We start from the raw sequence: 21929 nt of genomic DNA on the forward strand, positions 1-21929 counted from the left end.
CTTATATACTAGATGTGCTTTGTTATTTGTATCTGAAAATTCTTTCATTACCAATTTCTAAAAAATGTAGTATGGGGGCAGCTGGGTAGCTCAGTGGATTAAGAGCCAGGCCTAGAGATGGGAGGTCCTAGGTTCAAATCTGGCCTCAGACACTTCCCAGCTGTGTGACCCTGGGCAAGTCACTTGACCCCCATTGCCTAGCCCTTACTACTCTTCTGCCTTGGAGCCAATACACAGTATTGACTCCAAGATGGGAAGGTAAGGATTTAAAAAAAAAAAAAGTAGTATATTATATTTCCAAACAGTTCTAATTGTCAGAAAGCTCCTCTGTTAAGCTTAAAATTACTTCCCTATAATTCTCCCCATGATAAAATTAGCAATCTATCCTCCATACTCCTAGACATTTAATTTTTATAACTACCTGACTTTCTTTAAACTTTTTTCCTCTCTATCTAAAACTTTTTTTTTTATGATTAGGGATGTCACAAAATATGTTAGGGAAGCCTAGAAGTACAAATGGAAAAGGGAACTGCTACAGTATTTCCCCAAAGGCAGGGATAGGAAGTACAACTTGTAATGTTAGAGTTGCCTAGCAAACACCAAGAATTAATAACCAAGGTTACAGAGCCCATATGTGTCAGGAGGAAGACTTGAACCTAGATGTTTCTAACTTCGAGACCTGCTAGCTAACTACTACATATTATCTTGAAAAATGTATATAATATTTTCCCAAAGGTAAAGACCTTAGAAGCAAAAACAAAGCTCTGTGTGATTCTAAGCAACGTGACCTAAAATTATAAAGTGAGTTAACATGGTTGTACACTGTTCAGCCAGTCACATTTCTGCCTTTATAATTCATAAATTTTTAAAGCTTAAATGTTTAATATCCTTACTGTTTCTTTAAATCAAATGTAAAGATAAAAGGTCCCAATGCAGCTGGAGTTTTGCTCACAATTTGGAAGAGGAAAGAGTAAGGAAAAGGTATAGTACCCCAGATCCAGGAACTCCCCTATGCAAAAGATGCTCCCCTATGTAGGTCAGCAACTAGCCTATGTCATATTCCTAAAGAGGAGCCTGGGGAGGTTAAGTATGAGATTGTCCAGGTAGTTAAAATTTGAATAAAATAATGAAGCCATACAAACTAAGTCTACAAAGAGCACTAGAGTTTGAGTTAGAAAAACCAAGTTCTAGTACTGCCTACTAATTTTACTTGCTATTTTTTTTTCAGGTGACAATCCCTTTGAGTTTTAGTTTCTCTACCTTTAGAAATATGTCTCTAAGGTCCCTTCCAATTGCAAGACACTCTAAGAACTAAGAGCTAGAAAATTTATCTGGCTTTTCCATTCAGACTCCCAAGATCTCCTAGAACCATTCATAGAGATGAATGCTGACTTTGAGTTAAAAAGACCTGTGTCATTTAGTTGTGTGCCCTCAACACCCACTTTCAATAAAGTACATATAACAAAAGTATAAACTAAATGAAGTCATAAACTAAAAAATAAGAAATTCTTGAGTTTAATATAATTTTGTCACAATCCTCAATAAATATATACAACTGGAATGAGAAAATAAGGGGCTAATGCATACTAGAAAGGACAAAGAAACTGAGTCCAAAAATAACTTTTGGCAAAGAGAGAAAAAAGTGATCACTTGATATTACTATAATAATAAAATGGGAAGGAATGACAGACATGATGTCTATGATTGATGGCTTGGAATTTATGCTCTAGACTAGTGATATCAAACTACTAGAATGGGGCTATTAAACTATATGAGGCTGTTATATGGCTCCGTGAAACTAGAATGTGGAGTCTGCAATCAGGAAGACCTGAGTTCAAATCCAGCCTCAGATGCTTTACTAGGTGTATGACTCTGGACAAGTTGCTTAATCTCTTTGCCTTACTCCACTGGAGAAGGAAATAGCAAAACATTCCAGTATTTTTGCCAAGAAAAACTCAAAGACAGTATGATTGCAAGGGTTCAGATATGACTGAACAACAACAAACTGTACATAAGGATCCTGTGGGCTGCATATTAACAATTTAAAATACTATATTACTATGTTTTGTTGTATTTTTATTTATTTTGTTAAATATTTTCCAAATACATTTTAATCTGGTTCAAGTTGAATTCAGAAGTGTTGTGGGCCATATATTTGGCACCTCTGCTCTAGGTATTTCCCATTAGCAATTATTTAAAATATATTCACAAACTAACCTTTTAAAGAGTGGTACAAACATACAAAAGATATCTTGAATGTGTTTCAATCTTGAACTTTCCTTTTAAGAAGTCCAATTAAAAAAAAAACACAACAAAGAAACCAACTCCAAATGTACTGGATGCTCTGTTAAACATCTTAAACTCCACCATCTAAAACTGAACATTCTCTTTCTCCCAAAACTGTCTTCTCTTGCTGATTTCCCTATTATTGTCCAGAGCACTCTCATTCTTAGGTGTCAAACTTGACTAATTCACAATGCACTCCGCCCCCCAATCCAATCTGTTGCCAAGTCCTGTGGATCCTATCCTCTTAACATTCTTTCTTAACATTGCTATGACCCTAGTGGAGGCCCTCTTTGTCTCATGCCTAAACTATTGCAAAAGCCTGCTAGTTGACCTGCCTGCCACAAGTTTGTTTCCATTCCAGTCCATCTTCCTTTTAAACTGCCGAAATGACTTTCCTAAGCACAGGTCTGACCATAACCCTCTAACTCAATAAACTCTTGAGGCTCCCTATTACCTCCAGAATGAAATATAAAATCCTGTTTTGCTTTTAAAACTCAATAGCCTGGTTTAGTCCTTTTCCACTTCCGCTTCAATTTCCTTATACATTACTCTTCTTTTTACCATCCCTCCCCCCCCCAACCCCTATGAGTCAATGACACTGGACACGGTGCTCTTTCTAAAACAATATATCCCAAGCCCGGATCACTCTCCTTCACTAATTAACCTGTATTTTGCTTAACTATAGTTGTTGACATATCTCCACTACAGAGTTTTGAGCTCTCTGAAGGCAAGATCTACTTTTGCCTTTCTTTGTATCCCCTTGTATTTAGCACAGTGCCTGACACACCAAAAGCTTACTGACAACTTGGTTCTAGACAATTTACAATGGACATAAGATTCCTTCAACAGAAGGTATGATACAAAGAAAACAACTGACAAAAGAATTTCTCCCCTGGTAGCTCCACAAAAAAGAGCTTTATTATTTTATCTATTTATCTATTTATTTGTTTGTTTTTAGGGGAGCTTTAAATGGAATTACATACCAGAGAAAAATAAAATATTAAAGTACCTAACCACATGTATACTGTTGGCATCTGGAAATCAGGAAGAACAATTTATATCACCCTTCAGATACTTAGTAAACTATCTAAGCAGTAGCAAGTCACTTTTAGCCTCTCTTGGGTATCAGTTTCTCCATCAAGAAAATTAGGATAATAATAACAGCTATATCACATCGTTGTGAGAATCTGATGAATTTAAGTTCCTCGAAAACCTTAAAAGAGTTATAGAAATTCTAGTAGCTATTATTATACTATATTATCACAGAAGATTAATAGAGAGGAGTTGAACACAAGAGAAGTTCAACAATATCTCTTCTCTGTCCTTCTTAAATATGACAGGTCTTTCCCTTATACAGTACTATAAGGAAATGAATCACAGGCTTAGCATATTCAAAAGGTTTAAGTCATTTATTTACATCTGGGCCAAAAGTGAATCTAGATCCACCAATTTCATGAACTAGTCAGTGATGAGCAAAAAGAATTCTGAAACCCTGACAACTAGGTCATGTATAGAGCATTAAAAGAATAAAACTTTTTTCTAATGTTCAAAAACAAAATAGCCTTCCATTTTCCTTCTTCCATTTTAACACGCTAGGAGTTCCTTGAACTAATAGGGCAGCTAGATAGCCCAGTAGATAGAGCACCAGGCCTGGAATCAGAAAGACCTGAGTTCAAATCTAGCATCAGACACTTACTAGCTATATGACCCTGAGCAAGTCACTTAACACTGCTTACCTCAGTTGCTGATCTGTAAAGTGAGCTTGAGAAGGAATAGGCAAACTACTTCATTATCTTTGCCAAGAAAACCAAAGGGGGTCACTAAGAGTCAGACATAACTGAAATATGAAGCAACTTAACACAATTCTTGAAAGGAAATTAAAGATTTTTTAGAGAAAAGTAAAATACCAATTTAATATTTCCATTTAGAAATTCCTTCTTAAAAGACTCTAAAAGCCATTTTGTAGAGTATATCAAGTAAGTTGTAACATTTTTGAGGGTAAAAACCATAATCTATACTATAATTTAAACAATTAGACATACTTCATTAAGTTTAAAAAATGAAAATACACTATATCTATGTGAATGGGCACAAATAACTATAAAGCAATATTCAATAAGCATATATAGGAAGGTATGTATTTTTAAAATAAAAACAATTATTAAAATTAATTACAGGGGAGCAGCTGGGTAGCCCAGTGGATTGAGAGCCAGGCCTAGAGACAGAAGGTCCTAGGTTCGAATCTGGGCTCAGACACTTCCCAGCTGTGTGTCCCTGGGCAAGTCACTTGACCCCCATTGCCCACCCTTACTGCTCTTCTGCCTTGGAGCCAATACACAGAAGTTAAAGGTTTAAAAAAAATTAATTACAGGATATGCTTCCTGTCCTCAGGAAGTATGGTTTTATTGTGGTCTGGGTTTAAATCCTGCTAGTCCCTTTCCCATCTTCTACCCACATCCACCAACTCTGGCGCATATTGGGCCATGTGATCAAAGCAAATCACTTAACCCGTTAGGAGGCATAAGTAAATTCTCGACTATCAACTGCTGATATTCATGTGTAAAGAGTTTCTCATGCCTTCCCCACCACCAACTCCATTTATTAAAGCAAGATTATACAAAAAGCAATGTGCTAGATCCTAAGCAGACAGAAAGGAAAAAAATATTTTCTCACCAAAAGATACCTACAATCTAACTGGTCTGGCTATTAATAAATATAAGAATAAAAAGATCCATTCTCAATGTGCTCTAGTATAATCCTTATCATAAAGAATTCCAGAACAGAAACCTGTGAAAAAGCAAAAACTAGAGTTCTCTTCCTAATTAATAGTTTCAATGAAGTGGTAAAGTGGGAAAAAAAGCACTGGACCTATTGAAATAAGAGGCCTGGGTTCAAATCCTACATTGAACATTAATAGTGCTACCCTGGTAAGTCATTTAACCTCTCAACCAACTTATACCTTTGTAAAATGGAGAAACTAAAGTCCTTTGTAAATAATGGTTTCTATGAAATGCCAGTTTTCAGCTGTATTTAATAGGATTAAGCTACTGAAAATGCAGATATATTTGTTAAATACAGAAGGAAAGATAATGTAGAAAGTTTTAATACACAATGAAGTCCAATAGCTACTTTTTTCCACTGAACCAAACAAGTTTTCAAGAAATTAGGATAAACCTAAAATAAATGTCAATCTACCCAGTCCAGAATAAAAGCTGATAAATATTGGTAGTACTATACATTTCCCCCATGTCTGTTTTTTTCTATACTCTCTTTTCCTCCTTTCCTTTTTATTCACCTTATGCTGTTTCCATTCGATCTTATATATGCCTTATGCCTTCCAGAAGTACCCTTAAACATTTAATTTAGGTTAATGGCAGTAAAAGCTCAAAAAATTACTGACAAAGATGATTTCGTTTCACATTAATCTACAAACTGTAAACGCTTTCCTCATAGTAGCCAGATTACAACCCAAGTATTTAAAGTGTAAGCTAAAAACCAGTTAGCACAGATGAGAATTTTGCCATAATGTACTTAACAGTATTTTTCTTTTTAGCTGTCTACTCTGAGCCCTTGCTTGGTATGTATTCATTATTCTTTCATCCATCAGACCTGATAAAATGCAGGAGTTTTAATGCAGGAGATAAAACTGGGCAAATGAGGAGAAAAAAAATATTATCTACAAAGTATAGTTAATATGCAGTAGTAAGGAAGACACTACCAAGAGTGAGGCCAAAGCAAGACACAGAAAACTGAAAACTGAAGAACCAAGAATGAACTCAGTATACAAAGTTTGTATAAGAGAAGTTTCAAGAAATTTGAGATTTTATAATCAAAACCACTTCAAGCCAGCTTAGACTTTAGATCTAAACACTGGACAAATATTTCAATTCAACAAATATATATAAAGTACCTAATGTATGCAAAGCACTGTGTTGAAGCACTGGAATAAATAAAATTTCTGATAGATCCAGCTTTCATGGAACGTACAGTTTAATAGTTAGATGGGGACATGACATATATACAGATAACTGTAATTCACCTGATAAATATATATGGGAGATGCTAAGTGCTATGTGAGAAAGGAGAATTGGGAGGAGCAGGCAAAGGTCATTAATTAACTAAGGAGATTAGTAAAGCTTCATGGTAGAAGCAGTATCTGAACAGGGCTTTAAAGGCTAAGGAGAGGGGTATCAACCCACTCCCTATCCTAAGTCATAAGAAATTCATGTATGCTCCATTGCATGAACAAATGCATAAAGGTGAGAAAGTATGGGGCATGGATGTAAGAGAGCTAAATTGAGTAAATGGAGGGGTTTAGTATGAGAGGAGTGAAATGGTAGGATGACAACAGGTTGTAGATGACAAAGCCAGGTTAAGGACTTTGAACTTGACTCTGCAGCCAACAGGAAACAACTGGAGGGTTTTAAAAAGAGGAATAACATAACCAGATCTAAGCATAAATAATATTATTCTGACAAGAGTATAAAGGATAGACTGCAGGAGAGAAAGTAATATAGAATTATTATATATAAAACATGGTCAAATACACAATAGGTACTGGACCTGTGCCTCTAAAAACTATCAGAAGAAATGTCCCTGTTCTTCCAATGCCCTGCAAAAAGGTATAATTTAAGAAAAGGTCCCTTTGCCCTCCAGGAAATTAAAACCCTAGTTTAGAAAATGAAACATATACAGGTGAAAAGTTAAATAATACAATAAAGACAAAATCAAGAGAATGTGAGACAATATCATATGGTAGTATGTGATTAATAGTCAAGAATTATAAAGTAAAAGTGATAATATATTCCAAGTGTTCCAAAAGAGGAGAGATCACTGTGACTTGAAGTAGCTTAAAAAGAGTTCTAAGAGTAAAAATCTGAGTTGTTATTAAAAGTTAGACAGACGGAAGACAGTACATCCAGCAATAGTGTAAAATAATTGCATGGGCATAAACAGAACACAAAATGTGTTTGGGTTACATCAAATTGATACTGAACTACTGATCTAGTAATCAAATCATCACCTTAGTAGAACCAAATTAGAATTGTAATGAAACACCGTTGGGGCCAGGACATATGAGACATTTGGGTTATTATAAAGCTTTTTAATATATAGCTATATTGTGGAAAACATAGTAGGACCTGGAGACATATCTAAGTTCTGATGAAATTCTACTATAATTCAATCTCAAATGAACTTGTGCTTATTCCATCTATTTATTCTCTGCTTTTTATAAAACATTTTATTTTTAAAAATCACCATCTCAAATTCTCAGATTGTTATTTGGAAAAATATCTTACAAAAGAAATATTTTCTGAAAGTCTTATGAGTGGTAGATAGCTAGTACTGTATATTCAACACATAAATGCAATAATTTTACTTTTAAGAAATCCTCAAAACTACAAGAAGCTACTATACTACCCTTCAATTTTGATTTGCTTCCCCTTCTTAGATGGCCTTATCAGCTAACAACTTTACCTTATTTGATATTAGCCTATTTTTTACTAAAGTGATTTCAGATCTACTTAAGTATTCCTATAAAATGATACTTGTCAAAGACTTTTTCCTATTTTGCCTAAAAGCATATTTGTAATATATGTAAATGGCCCACCTATGAATAAAGAGACAAAAGTAAATGATAAAAAGTCCACTTAAGATTAATTCTGAAATGGACAACAGCTAGGAAAAAAAGGCAATTTATGCAAGATAAAAAGTAAGTACAAGCATCAGAACATTAATCACATAAGATTAATGTGTAGGAATATTTCTATTCTTCCATAAAGAAGTAATATGGATAGCTTCAGATAACTTCAGCTAAGTTTTTACAGCTTCTATGCTACTGCTTTTAACAATGAGTTAACAATGCTTGAAAAATGCCTTCTAAAAGCAGCCTTAAAGATATAGCTCTCAAATAAAGTTACCAAAAAAAGTTTACTTCTAGAATAAACTCCAGAGGTTTAGAAATGGTGCATCTTTTGTATCTTAAGTTCTTATTAATTTGCAACCTGAAGTCTTTTGAGTTTTAGGTTTCTACTCTTATGTTAATGTGCTTACCTATGCTAGATAGTCCTGGAAAAAAAACAAGTTATCTTGGATTTTCAAGTTTGGTAATATACGTATCCTATTGCTTTACTGAACAAGTACATTATCTGCAATAAAATTGTCTGTGAAAACAATTCACATTAAAAATCCTACTTTCCCAATTGATTTATGTGAAATAAGACAACTTTCTCCATAGAAAGAGTGGTAGTTATTTCCTTGACACATGAGATGAAGCAGAAATCAAAATTCTATATCTGCTCAGTCTTATATCCTATCTAGCATTATATTTTTCTTTTTAAAGTGCTTTCTTGCCTTTAGAATCTTTCTCTACATCCTGAAAACCAACCAACAGAAAAATTTCCCATGTTTTCTGAGTCCCTGGCTATATCTGCTCCCTCCTTCTTATTTAGAGATTTATTTATTGTGCTATGCAGTGATGGTGAACCTTCTAGAAATGGCATGCTGTGCCTCCCAACCCTAACCCTGTGCTGTGCTCCCCCAACTTAATGCCCCACGAGCCCTGTTCCACTCCCCCCCCCTTATCCCACACAGGGGAGGGAGGAAAGAATCCCATTGGGCTGATGGGCAGATGGAAAGGTGATGTGAAAAAAATGTTGTTAGGCACGGAGGGGAGCAGCTCTGCCTGAGTCCCTCTGCCTTTCTAGTAACAAATTCTGGCCCTCTCTGGCACCCAAACCATAGATTCACCATCACAGTATTAGAATCAATACACTGGTTAAAAAAAAAAGATAAGAAACTTCTAGGCCTTGGTGTATTCGATTGAATGTACTCAAGATTAAAAGTTCTTAACTTTGACAGGAGAATAAGCATTGATATGGTGCCTGCCTTGTGCTAGACACACTTTTAAGTAGTTTTACAAATAAATATCTCATTTGCTAACTTTGATGAGAAAAATGAAGCCTGGAGGGGTAAAGCAACTGTTGTAGGGCCACATTGGTAGTAAACTGCAAGGCTGGGATTCGCACTCTGGTCCTCTTCAATCTCAGTGGTTTTCTCATTCTATCACATTGTCTCTTAGCCCTTTAAGTTTGAAATCTGACAAATCAATCTTACTTATATAAAAGGGAAAACCTGTACATACTACTTCACATTAAAAAAAAAAGAATCGAGAGAATAGTTAATTTAATTAGCAAATCATGTATAGAGTACATTACTTTTTCCCCGACCTATCTGCTAGGTGACAACATTAAGATATTACAATAATCAGTTTGCTAAATTCTATCCAGTATTGTTACTCACCTGGTTACATTATTTGAAATTTTCCCTAGTGTTTAAGTATATAGATCAGAATCCTGAGGACAGTGAAATGACATGTTTATTCAAAAACCCAATGACAAATACAGGATGAAACATGATAGTTTAGAAATAACTGAAGTGCACTAAAACTTCACTCAACTAATCTTGACTATTTGACTATCTGAACTAGTCACATTATTATTTCTTTTGTTACAAATTCTAGATGAAATGAAAATGTTTATAGAATTTTAAAAAGTTTTTGTTTTCAGATTTCCAGTGCTAGTAGAGTGCAATGGAGATCACTGTGACTTCTAAAGAAAACACCCTCTCTAACTGGTAAAAGCAATGCATATTATTCTAAGGAAGAAAGAATTAAAAGTTATGTCAAACCACATGCAACATTACCATGTATAGAATTTCTGAATTTATAGGGAAGGCACTCACTACTATAACGCCTGACTACTGCTACCAAAAAATTGACAGGCCTATCTAAGAGATGGTGCCACATTCACTGTATTTCTTCCTTTGGTTTTCTATTTTCTACAATGCAATCAAAGGTTTCTTCAATTGAGTAATTCCACAGTTTATCATCATTAAGAACAACTACTAGCATTTATATAGCACCTTCTATTGTGCTAAGGGCTTTACAAATATTACCTCATTTTTAATCACAACCTTGGAAGGTAAGTACTATTATCTTCATTTTACAAATGAGGAAACTTAGGCAAGGAGAGGGTCAGTGACTTGTCCAAGGTCAATGCAGCTAATAAGGTCAGAGGCTAGCTCTGAACTCACGTCTTCTTGATTCCAGGCTCAGGACTCTATTTTCTGTACTACCTAGCTGCCAAATCTTACTCCTGGAAATTCCTCAGCTGTAAAATGAGGCCCAGGGAAATTAAGTGACTTGCTCAAAGTTACATAGGCAGTAAGTCTCAGAAGTGGGAATTGAATCCACACTCTCTGACTCCAAAGCCAATGTTCTTTCCACTATACCATATAATTCAACAATTGGCATCTGTCATTGCAAAGATAAACAGTGGTTGAGACTATTTCTCCCTGTTATATCTCATTTTATAATAACAATCAGAGAATTAAACAATTTTCACTATTGTTACATCAGGAAATCCTATATGGGCTTAAATGTGAGACACCTTGTTGGAGAAAAAGTCATTGAGGGGCTTTGTTCTACCCCATCAAATGTTTTTTATGATGAACAAATAATAAAGTATGGTAGGATCTTATAGTCTCTCTTTTAGCTAGGTGACTATATGACAATAAAAATGTAGTCTTCTACAGAATATCATTTGCAAAAGCCTTCCACTTCCTGACTCAGAGCCTTTAAAAGTATGCAAATTCTAATAAATATATTATCTTGAAGAGTTAATACAGGTAGATAATGAAATGGGCCCAGAACAGAAGGAAGAGAGTGGGCTGCTACATTTGAGAAATGATGCAGTTCTTTCTGAGATCCCAAACTTCTTCCTGAAGCAAAATCCCATCTTAAACTGCCAAATTCTTTCAGTGGTGCTATTTAGTTATAAATTCTAGAACACAATAATCTCCATAGCATAAGAATTAGAATTGCATAGGTCAATGGAAATAAGTATAGTAGGTATAATAGGCCGGCGGAATATTCTGAACAATAAATTATGTGCATGATGCAATGTAAAAAAAAAATCAAAGAAATACAAACTAAGAAAATGCAAGTGGACTTATCAAGTAGTGAGTATAAAGGATAGCTTTCCTTATTTGGCAAATGTATTTATCTGCTATCCATGAAAAGTTAAGAGAGTTAGTTGATTCTCAGCAAGTTGGGTAGATCTCCTTGAGGAAGGCTAATACCAGTTCTTAACCTAAGGTCTATGAATTTTTTTTATGTTTTTTGGAAAACAATTTTAATATAATTGGTTTCCTTTGATCCAAAGGGATCCCTAACACAAAAAGAGTCAATACCTGATTTATAGGATGACATGACAAGTTATACAAAATGAGATGGCATAGATGGGGTGGAGAAAATGTCTACATCCACAAGATCATAAATAAAATGAAGAACACTACATTTATAGCATTCTTCATTCTGATCCCATTTATTTATTCAGCCAAACTTTACCACATCAAATTTTTATCCCTCTCTTCAGAGGGCTGATATACCACCTTAATTTCATTAAGTATCATTCTTCTTCTCTATTAACTAGTGTTAATAGGGAAGAGGATAATCACAGCTTTACTGCTCCATTCTTTGAATGTCTATTTTACTTAGTGAAGGCTGTCCAGTATGATGTGAAAAATACTGAAAATTAGGTACTACTTCTGTAATCTTGGGTTAAGGCACTTCATTCATTTCAGAGCAATAGTCATAGCAGTATCTTTCTTGCTAGCCCAGAACCAGAAACAAAAGATGCCTGAAGACTGGAAATGAAATTGAAAAGAGCCAATTGCATTGGAAAAACAAATGTAAAGGAACCTAAGAAATGATCAATATGAAGAATTAAGAGAAACTCATGAAAAGTAACATAAGTAGAACCAGGAAAATAATATCCATAATGACAAATGTAAATAGAGAAAAAAAGCAAAGAAACTGAACTGCACAATTACAATAAACAAGCTTGATCATAGAGAAGTGATAAGATAAGAAAATGCATCTTTTTCTTTGCTGGGGGTGGGTGGGCAGTTAGGGGCTAAAAAGCCACAGATTACATGTTGGTCAATTTTGCCTTTTTTTCTCCCTCTTTTTTATCTATTTTACAAAAGACGCTGGGGGTAGGGGAGTAGAGGAAGGGATATATTCAGAAATAAATATATTCTAAAAATAAAAAATATCGATAAACTTGTTTTTGGAAGAGACTGATCTTCTAACCCTATGAGGCACCTCTAATGGCTTCAATAAGAAATATACCATTATGGGCAGAATGCTGGACATTTAATCAGAAAGACCTGGCATTGAGTTCTAATTCAAACCCTAACTAGCTGTGAGACTTTGCACAAGTCTTAACTCCTCTCTAAGCCTGTATCCACATCTGTGAAGTCAGGCTAAATAACAGCACCTATTTCAAAAGTTGAGTGTAAGGACCAAATAAGAGAATGTATGTAAAGCATTTTTTAAACATTAAAGAAATATACAGATGTCAGCTATTATCAGCCACACTGCTTTAAAACATTTTTCAACAGGTTTATATTGTTTACTGGCACTATATACCATGTATGTACTCTTTTAAATAAGGTAAGAAAGCTTCAGGACCCAAGACTCTTCCCTCAAGAGTTGGATTTATCCATGGTTCAGAACAAATACAAAATGGCTAATTTTGTGCTCACAGTTGCCATAATTACACAAACAATTAGACTGTTGATTCATCTCATCAAGTTTTTTGGCCTTGGAATACTACAGATAAATATTACTAGGCTTTAAAAAACAAAGTAAAAAAAAATTTTCAGTTCCAAAATATTCCTGAATCTTAAGACTTTTAAGAATCTTGAATCTTTCAGATTTAGTATACCTATGTCACTTACTATGTGACTTTGGATAAGTTGCTTTACCCTTCTGCCTTAGTTTCCTCATGTGGAACATGTGGGTATTTGACCATCATAGGATGGCCTCTGGCATCTCTTCCAGTTTTAGACCTATAATCCTGTGAGCTTTAGCTCTAAGGAATAAGAAAGAATCAATTTTCTCTTTTACTAACTTTAACTTTGGTCCTTTTTGGTTTGAAGCAATCTGCATGAGACGGGAGAAGAGAATACAAGAGAAATATAATAGGTAACATGTATATAGTGCCTTTCAGTTTACCGAGCACTTTTCATACTTTAATATGCTTGATCTTAAAAATAAGACATCTAGTAGGAATGAAGATACAGATTTGATATTATTGAGATGAAGAAAGTGAGTCAGAGGTTAAATTATTTGCCTGTAGTAACAAAGAATCTTTGCTCCTCTCTATTAAAAATCATTGCAATGTGTCCTACCCCCCCCCCAAGATTGTAAATTCCAATACAAAGGAGTTTTCATACTAAACATTCTGACTCCCCAACAGCCAACAATATAGTGAGTGCCTAGGCACAGAACTGGTACTTAAAATGTTCGATAAACTGCACTAAACCAATAATTTTCATGATTCTGCAGCAAAGTTTTAACCTTATTTGTATCTCAAAATTTTAGAACATTTCAAACTTCTAAAAACTTCACCTTCTATTTAGAACTGTGTACAAAGTAAAAGTTAAAAAGTCAGCCTCCCTTACCCTTCCACTCCCCTCAAAAAATGGAAGCCATATCCTTTCAAAAGAAAGGGAAAAAAGAGGATGGTGGGAAAGAGATAGGAAAAAAATTTCCAGTCAAACGTGTATTTCATAAATATTTCTTAGAAACTTTTTAATTAGCTTATGTTTGTACACCAAGAATATTCATTTCTTAATACTTCTTATAAAAAAAAAAAAAAGGACAGGATGAAGGTAACTTTAGCACTGCTTAACACTGGTTAATTTCAACCTCCAGGTTTTAAGTTGCAAAAAAAGTATTACTTTGCTGAGGCATAGAAAGAAGCAATCAGTTTCTTTCACATGAGTCAGGTATAAAAAAGTGTGGGTGTAACAGAAAGACAATGTCTAATTTAAACCCATGCATTGTAGTTATAACCTGATTATAGTTGAAGGAAAACCGTGAATCACATATAACTACATTAAAATGATCAACTAACTTAGTTGAATATTGACTGTAACTCTACAGGTGTATTAAACAAAGTTACTAATGGTACATTTAAACACACTGAAAAGGGTTACCCAATAGCATTGAGAAAAGTACTGATTTATCTCCTTAGGATTAAATGCAATGGCAATATTTTTGTTTTACAAAAGAAAGATCAACTATAAATACAAAGACTAAAATCGAATTTAAATTTAATTACATGTATTAATAAGGAGATAATAATTTCAATTTTATTTTATTAACACTTTCTTTTGACATAGCTTGACCATATAAATAGTCCTTGCCCTGTAGAAAATTCCCACAAAAAACAACCAAGTGATTTTATAGTGGCTAAAATACAGTGTTACAAAAATAGCAGAATACCAATATGAATATGCATTTCACCTAAACAAAAGCATTAAAGCAAAATGACAATTCTGGAAAAAAAAAAGCCATGCCAATATTTCATAATTGCCCCACATTTCAGTTTCTGGCACATAGTAAATGCTTGATACATGCTTGTTGACTGGCTTCATAACTGTTCAGAAATGAAAAGATAAACTTAAAATTAACATCCTAGTTTTTGTAAACTTCAACAAATTACTTTAAAGGATCAGAGTTTGAAAGTTTTATGTTCTGTATGACATAAAAGATTTTTTTGGTCTGTCAAAGAAATGGTTTCAGAAAAAAAAAGGCATGTAAAAAGAAAACTTTAAAGATGAAGTACCTTCACTTTAAAGGACCTTTAAAATACCTATATTTACATATATAAAGTGTCAACACCAATAATAGCCTATACAAAATATTAGTTGAAAATTCAGTATGTTCTTTAAAAAATTGTGGAAAAAAAGGATGAATCTTAATTTGACAAAATACTGATGGCACACAGAAACACACTGGAAGAGTTTCTGTAAATAGGAAATATCTGGAGAAGGGGACTAAATAACACAAGCTCTTAACATGTTAGGGCTGGAAGGGACTTTAGAAATCATCTGTTCCAATACCTTCATTTTTTAGATAAGAAAACTCAGGTCCAAATAAGTGACAATATTTACCCCAAATTATTCAGCAAATAAATGACAGAACTGAAGTTATAACTAGCATGTCCAAATGCCTAGTTGAAATACTAAGTTACTGCAAACAAAAAAGGGGCTTTATAAATTTTCCTAATTGAGCTGTTACAAAGAGGATGTATATTTGTATATATGGATCTATGATTACTCCAAAAATAATATTGTCCAAAGCGCAAATGCATGCTCATATATATGTGCTCCTATTTATGAGGCATTACTATAAAATAGTGAAACAAATTTTATTTTAAAATAAACAGACTAGAACTGGCTCTGATTCACCATCACTGAAGATAATCAAAAGAATGGTTCACAGTTTCTAAAGGCAATTCCAAAAGGGTAATGACAATATTAACTGAGAAAAGTCTTTTGCCTTCCAAGGTGACTCCTTTCAAAAGGACAGTATTTAGTTTTAAGTTTGTCTGGTGTTTGTTTTTTAAATCATTACTTTAAAATTATACATCTTAATTGTACTGACCTTGGACAAAGCACTGCTTCTCTGGGCTTCAGCTTCCTCAACTGTAAAATGAGGGGGCAGGCAAGACAACCTTCCTTCTAGTTCTAATATTCTGTGATTTTAAGATGTTATACAAATATGAATAAAACAAATTTTAATAAAGTTTGGTTTCTCCCTTACACAAAAGGAAGTTCAAATCCACTTTATTAATTCTAATCTATTTCTAATAATATGGCCGCAGACTTTACTAGCAGTGTGATCTGGCCAAGTCATTTAACCCAGTTTGCCTCACTTTCCTCATCTGTAAAATGACCTGAAGAAAGAAATGGCAAACCACTCCAGTATCTTTGCCAAGAAAACCCAAATGAAACCATGAAGAGTCAGACATGATTGAAATGACTCAATAACAACAAAACTAACAATTTCTAATAAGTGTATCATTTGGTAGAAGTAAAGAAATCATATATTTTACATGTCCAACTTAAAAAGCAATGTTTTATGACCAAGTTAGTGTCAGAAATGTTTAATATTTATTTAAAGTGCCTATTAATTTCATTGCCCCATACACAATTTTTCCTTTAATACAACTATAAGATTTACTAAGAAAATTAAAATTATAGGTTCTTCCACTTTCTTTTACTTTTAAAATTATTCTACAAAACTATCAGAAAATGGTTAAGTCTTACAATAGTTTAAGTTTGGAAAATACAGGTAATATCTATAAACACTCACTAAACATAAACAGCAAAATCCAATTATTTAAAGTTTATTCCAAGTTGGTCCCCAACATACCAATATGCAAACTGAAAATTAAAGGTAACTATGAATTTTGTCTTTTCAACTTTTGGGGAAGAAATTCTGACTGCATCAAAAATACCTTTAAAAATATAATTTTGATCTAACACCTTTTTTAATTCAACTATAAAGACCAGAAACACTAAAATTCCATGATGACAATTTAAAAAAACATAATAATTACTTTAAAAATTCAGGGGACAGTAATGCTTCAATTAAAATTGCTATTTCCCTTACATTCTATAAAATTGATAAATTTAAATTAAATCTGCCTACAAAAAAGAAACTCTCAAATCATGATGTAGGAGACAAAAATACAGTTTTTATATTGTTAACATCCTTCCAAGATGTTTCGTTTTTTTGTAAAAGATTGGAAAAATTACAATGAATAAGAACAGTAAGATTATAGTTGATAGTGACAAGACTCAAGAAATCCTATCCTGAGCTCAGATCTTTCTTAATAGTATCACAGTCTGGGGGCTAACAATTGCTTATTCTCCCATTGACTCATTGCATGTATTTGGACAAGTCACTAGGCTTCTCTGTATGTCCATTTCTCATCCAAATGAAAAAATAATGCTGGTCATTTCTGTCACAGAGCTATAATGAGAACACCTATAAAAAGTTTTTTTGGTTATCCTGGAAAAAGCATTTAAAAAAAAAATAATGATTACAAATGACAATATAGTAAAAAAAAATAATGTACACATTTTGAATCTTAAGGAATATTAAGAAAATGGCTTAACAAAGGTTTACAGTAGAGTACTAAAATGAAGTCTGTCATTCTAATTAAATTCTTATTCTTAGCTTATACATTGTCACTTTTCTAATAATTTTTAGTGTTCATATCATACTATTAAGTTTATTTTAAATCTCAATGCAGTAAACAATGTTTTTAGGGCAATTTAATATTTAACTTTTACCTTATTTCTATATTTAAAGGCAATTTAATATTTAGTCTATTCTATTTCTGTTTTTAAAGTGAAACATCTTGGAAGGATGTTAACTGAATTCTGTATTTATTAATGCTGCTCTTAAAATTTTTTCACCTGGGCTATGGTTTCAAATGTTTTACTCATTCAAACTCTATGTTAAGTTTTCAGAGATTGTATTCAAAGGTGTTTCCAAGGAGGAATTCTTGTCTATTGCAGACCTTCTAATCAATTCATGTAAATGAAATCTTATTTAAGTAATTTTATTGATTACCCGTATAATAGTTTTTCCTTTCAGATAACAAAAAATGATAAGTAACATCAGATTCAAACCTGTAGTTTTCATATATTCCTTTTTTACAAGATATTGCTAGGAAAAAAATTTATAAAAGAATATAACAAAATTCAACACAAGTTTAAATCAAATACTTCTAAAAATTTTACAAGAAAATAGTGACAAATATAAGGTTGTTTAGGGAAGCCTAAAAGTCCTAAAAAATAGAGATTAGTTGGAGATCGATACTTTTATATTAGTTAGATTGTTGGTTTTTTTTTCTTTTCTTTGCTCCAATTTAAGAAAATTCCATTTTAAAATAGTGTGAACTACAACTTTCTTTTAAAAACTAATTACTTAAGGACAATACCCAAAATAGTTCTACTGGATTCTATCCAATCCCACAAAGAAAAAATAACTATTTTGTATTAGGGATGCTGATAGCCAGTCCTGCCCTCACTGAGTTTACAATCTGCTGCTAGGTGTTGATGAGAAGAATACAACCTGTTCTCCTTTTAGGTAAGGCTAGTACAGCTATAGATATACTTAACTGCACTAATAACTAAAAGTATCAGGAAAGGTTTCCACCCGGAGATGGCAAAGGAACTGAGTTATGTTTGGGATTTTTAAACTTTCACTTTCCAGCTCTATATAGAACAAATAAATTGTACATTCTTTAATGAAATTTATATTGAAATTCCAACATATCTACCATTATCACCAAAAACCTCAACTTTTTCACTGTTACAAATTTTGCCAAGGCAAAATGTTATACCATACTAATTCAGATACAGTACTTAAGTTGTAACCCTAATTTAAAGTACTAAATACAATCTGATTTTAAAAGTTATTATATTTTAAATTGATTAATTTGAATACTCAATAGTAAAAAGAAAACATACAAAAAGTCTCAACTCTAAATAAACTTAAGATTTTTTGCATAAAAGGAAACTTCTCTGGAGTTTTCCAATTTCCCAATATACTTTGAGATTTAAAAGGCAAAAACTGCTGAAGTTATCTTCTCAAAAGATCTCAAAAAATTTGGAGAACACCATCTTGTCTTTGTTTATATCTAAATATTTATGTTAAAATGATTAGTTGAAGGTTAGTTCCCTAACAGATGGGAGGTAGAGAGCAGTATTTTCAAAAGCTCTAAAAGAGGAAAAATTTTTTTTTGGTAATTGTTTTCAAATTCAGAAAAATAGAACAAAACTGAAAGTTTAATTTTTCACAAAATTTGCAAAAAAAAAAAAAAAGGTTTTTCTTAATTTTCAGGGATAAACTAATGAAAAAATATTTTGTAAGTTAAAATCTTCGTGATTCTGCTTATAATTTTAAAATTATATTTAAAAAAATCAAATTAATTCCTAAAATGGAGAAAACAAAGCCTCAGAAAACACTGTATACTGGACAACTAAGCATCGTTAAACTTTACTTTTTTTAATCGAGGAGAAAACTTCCTGTAAACCACTGTAAAACAAACAGTAAGGATGATATGTCGCTTTCTGATGATGAAAACTAACCAAGTACAACTATTTTTTCTACAGTCCTTTGCTGTACACTAGAGAAGTCTCAGACCCAAAAGTAAAACAGCTGTTCAATTAAAGTAGTAAAGACAATCAGGAGCATATATAGTTCATTTTGTAATTTATACAAATGGGGTGTGTGTGTGTGTGTGTGTGTGTGTGTGTTTTGTGTGTATGTGTGTGTTTTAAAGAGCAGTTTTCTCAGAATGTGAAATGTTGCTCCCTCCCCTTCTCCTGCTCCTCCCCTACCCCCACCCCCACCCCCACCCCAAGCAGGCCTGAGGCCCTGTTGCAAACAGTGTCTAACAGGAGCAGGCAGCACAAAGACAGGAATGGGAGATTAGTGGGAGGGAGGGAGGCCGGGATTGGGGCTCAGCAGGAGCTTCAGGCTTTTTAAAATTCAAACTGCTCCCTGACCAATACAAATCACGGACACGCTACAGACTACTACACGGATTTATAGCATTAAAAACATGCCCAGTACGTGACAGCTATATTAACTTGACCCTTTTTAACATTTATCTGAACGTTTATAGCAATATAGTAGAGCTCAAGGCAAGCAAGACCCTAAACTCAAAAAAGAACATCCAGAAAAGTTACTTATTCAACAGTGACAATGGTAACAAGGCTACAAAAAAATCTTTTTTAACTAGTGTAACACCAACTAACAAACTTAAGGAAATATGCTGAGCAATGTTGCTCCTTAATGACTTGAACATTTTCTAAACAGATATGAAACAAAAGTATCAAAACAGTATATAATCCAGGTAAGCATTTCTTTCTATGAAATTTCTACGAATAAAGTTTCTTTAATTTAGGTATTAAAACTTGCATTTCCAGCTCAATCACACACTACCACTTAACAACTCACTTATACAAAAACTAGAATTTGTTAAGAACTGATACTCTTCTCGAGCCATTTACAGATACATTTGACCTATTAAAATGACACCTCTCTCATTACACAGTCAAACATCATGGGCACAAACAGCCAATGACAATCCTGAGACCTCAAAAAGATCTACCCTGACATGAAAGCATAGCACCTTCTACATTCTTTACCTCAAGGATGTTAAACAGACCTTAATTTCTATCCTTTTAAATACGTCTCTTTTATCTCCATTTCTTAGTAATATCACATTTCCCACAATATTTATAAGCTCTTTTTTGCCCCTCCACTTCAAGGTAAAGAAGTACTCCAAAGTAATAAAGTATTCCATATATAAAATCCTCTCTAAAACTCCTTAAATTATTCATTCAATACGTAGTGACAGGTTATACATGTCATCAACTTTACACTTAGCTCTGAAAATCCGTGTTCAACTCTTTAAGAGGAATATTAACTGTTTATGTCACTTTGGTTTTCGGTATCACATTAGTAAGTGACGATTTAATGCCTTTAAAAGGGGAAATGAGGTTCTATTAACTTTTGCATGCCCAAACAAGTTTTTAAAAAGGAAAATAATTACTACTGGATTCGTTTCTGGGTATTTAACATTTGTCTCACTCTAACTGAAACTACTTCCTCCCTTCACAGGGTCACTTGGGGGGGGGGGGAGAAAGGGGAGTTGTTTGTTTCACTGAGACCTTTCCCACTTCTCGCACCGGGAAAGTTGTAAATATAGAGCAGATCAGGGCACACTTGCTGTTAGTTGTATTGTTTCCGCCTCCTCGTCTTACTACGGCTTCTCTCTCGGCTGAGGCCTGTCACAGAGAAGCGATCGCTCCGCTCTGCCCGGAGCCTCTCCTAATCCCCGAGCTCAAGTAGATTCCGCTGGCCCGCGGCCTGCGCTCTCCGCCGGGCCTACGCCTCCCCGGCCGCCCGGCAGGAACCAAATCTCCTCCGCCAAAGTCGGCGGGGAGAGAAGCTCTAAAACCGCCGCCAGCCGAGGCGCCTGCTCCCGGGGAGGACAACTCCACACTCGCTCAGCCGAGGAGACCCAGGGCTGCCGGGGACGGGAACGGGAGCGGGAGGGGGAGCAAAGGAGCCCGGGACCTGGCCCCGCCGCCGCCGCCGCCGAAAGAAAGAGAAGGAAGGAATTTACCTGGGCGAATCGGCGTTTAAATCCGTGGAGAGGCCGAGGCCGAGGCGGCTGTGGTGAGCCTATAATCCGGGCCGGGAGGGGGGGCGGCTGAGGCTCCTCTTCCGTCTCCTCCTTAGTGCAGTGAACATGTAGAGCCAGGGGGAGACCAGCCGAGAAGACAAATCGCTGCTTCTTCTTCCTCCTCCTCCTCCTTCTCCCACATAGAAACACTTACAAACACCCGACCGGGGGCCCCAGCTACCGAGGGGGCATCGCAACCGGCTCGGGAACCAATCCTCCCCTCGGTGGGGGCGTCTCTGCCTGCGGCTTGGCGGTGTCGGGCGAGTCGGTACCGAAGGAGGGAGGGGGGGAGGGCGGGGGGGGGAAAGGAGCCCTGTGTGTGTGTGTGTGTGTCTCTCGCTCGGTCTCTCCCTCTCAGAACAAAATGCCGACCGGAAGTGCAGCTGCAGGAATGACTCCCTCCACCGGCGCCAAACACCAACAACCTCCCCCTCTCCCCCACTCCACTTCCGCCACTGCCGCCGCCGCCCGCCAGTCCGCTGCCGCCGCCGCTGCTACTACTACTACTCC

The 21929-nt window shown here is 34.8% G+C and overlaps 1 protein-coding gene across 1 annotated transcript in view; it reads right to left on the minus strand.

Moving 5' to 3' along the window:
- NIPBL (NIPBL cohesin loading factor) overlaps nt 1-21678 on the minus strand; it is a 243150-nt gene extending 221472 nt beyond the window's left edge. The window contains exon 1 of the mRNA XM_044664328.1: nt 21360-21678. The gene's annotated coding sequence lies outside the window, so the exon portion shown is untranslated. The remainder of the gene's footprint in view (nt 1-21359) is intronic.
- Nucleotides 21679-21929: the final 251 nt, after the last annotated feature.

This window comes from Gracilinanus agilis, chromosome 1 (assembly GCF_016433145.1).
Source record: "Gracilinanus agilis isolate LMUSP501 chromosome 1, AgileGrace, whole genome shotgun sequence".
In the NCBI taxonomy this organism is placed as follows: domain Eukaryota; kingdom Metazoa; phylum Chordata; class Mammalia; order Didelphimorphia; family Didelphidae; genus Gracilinanus; species Gracilinanus agilis.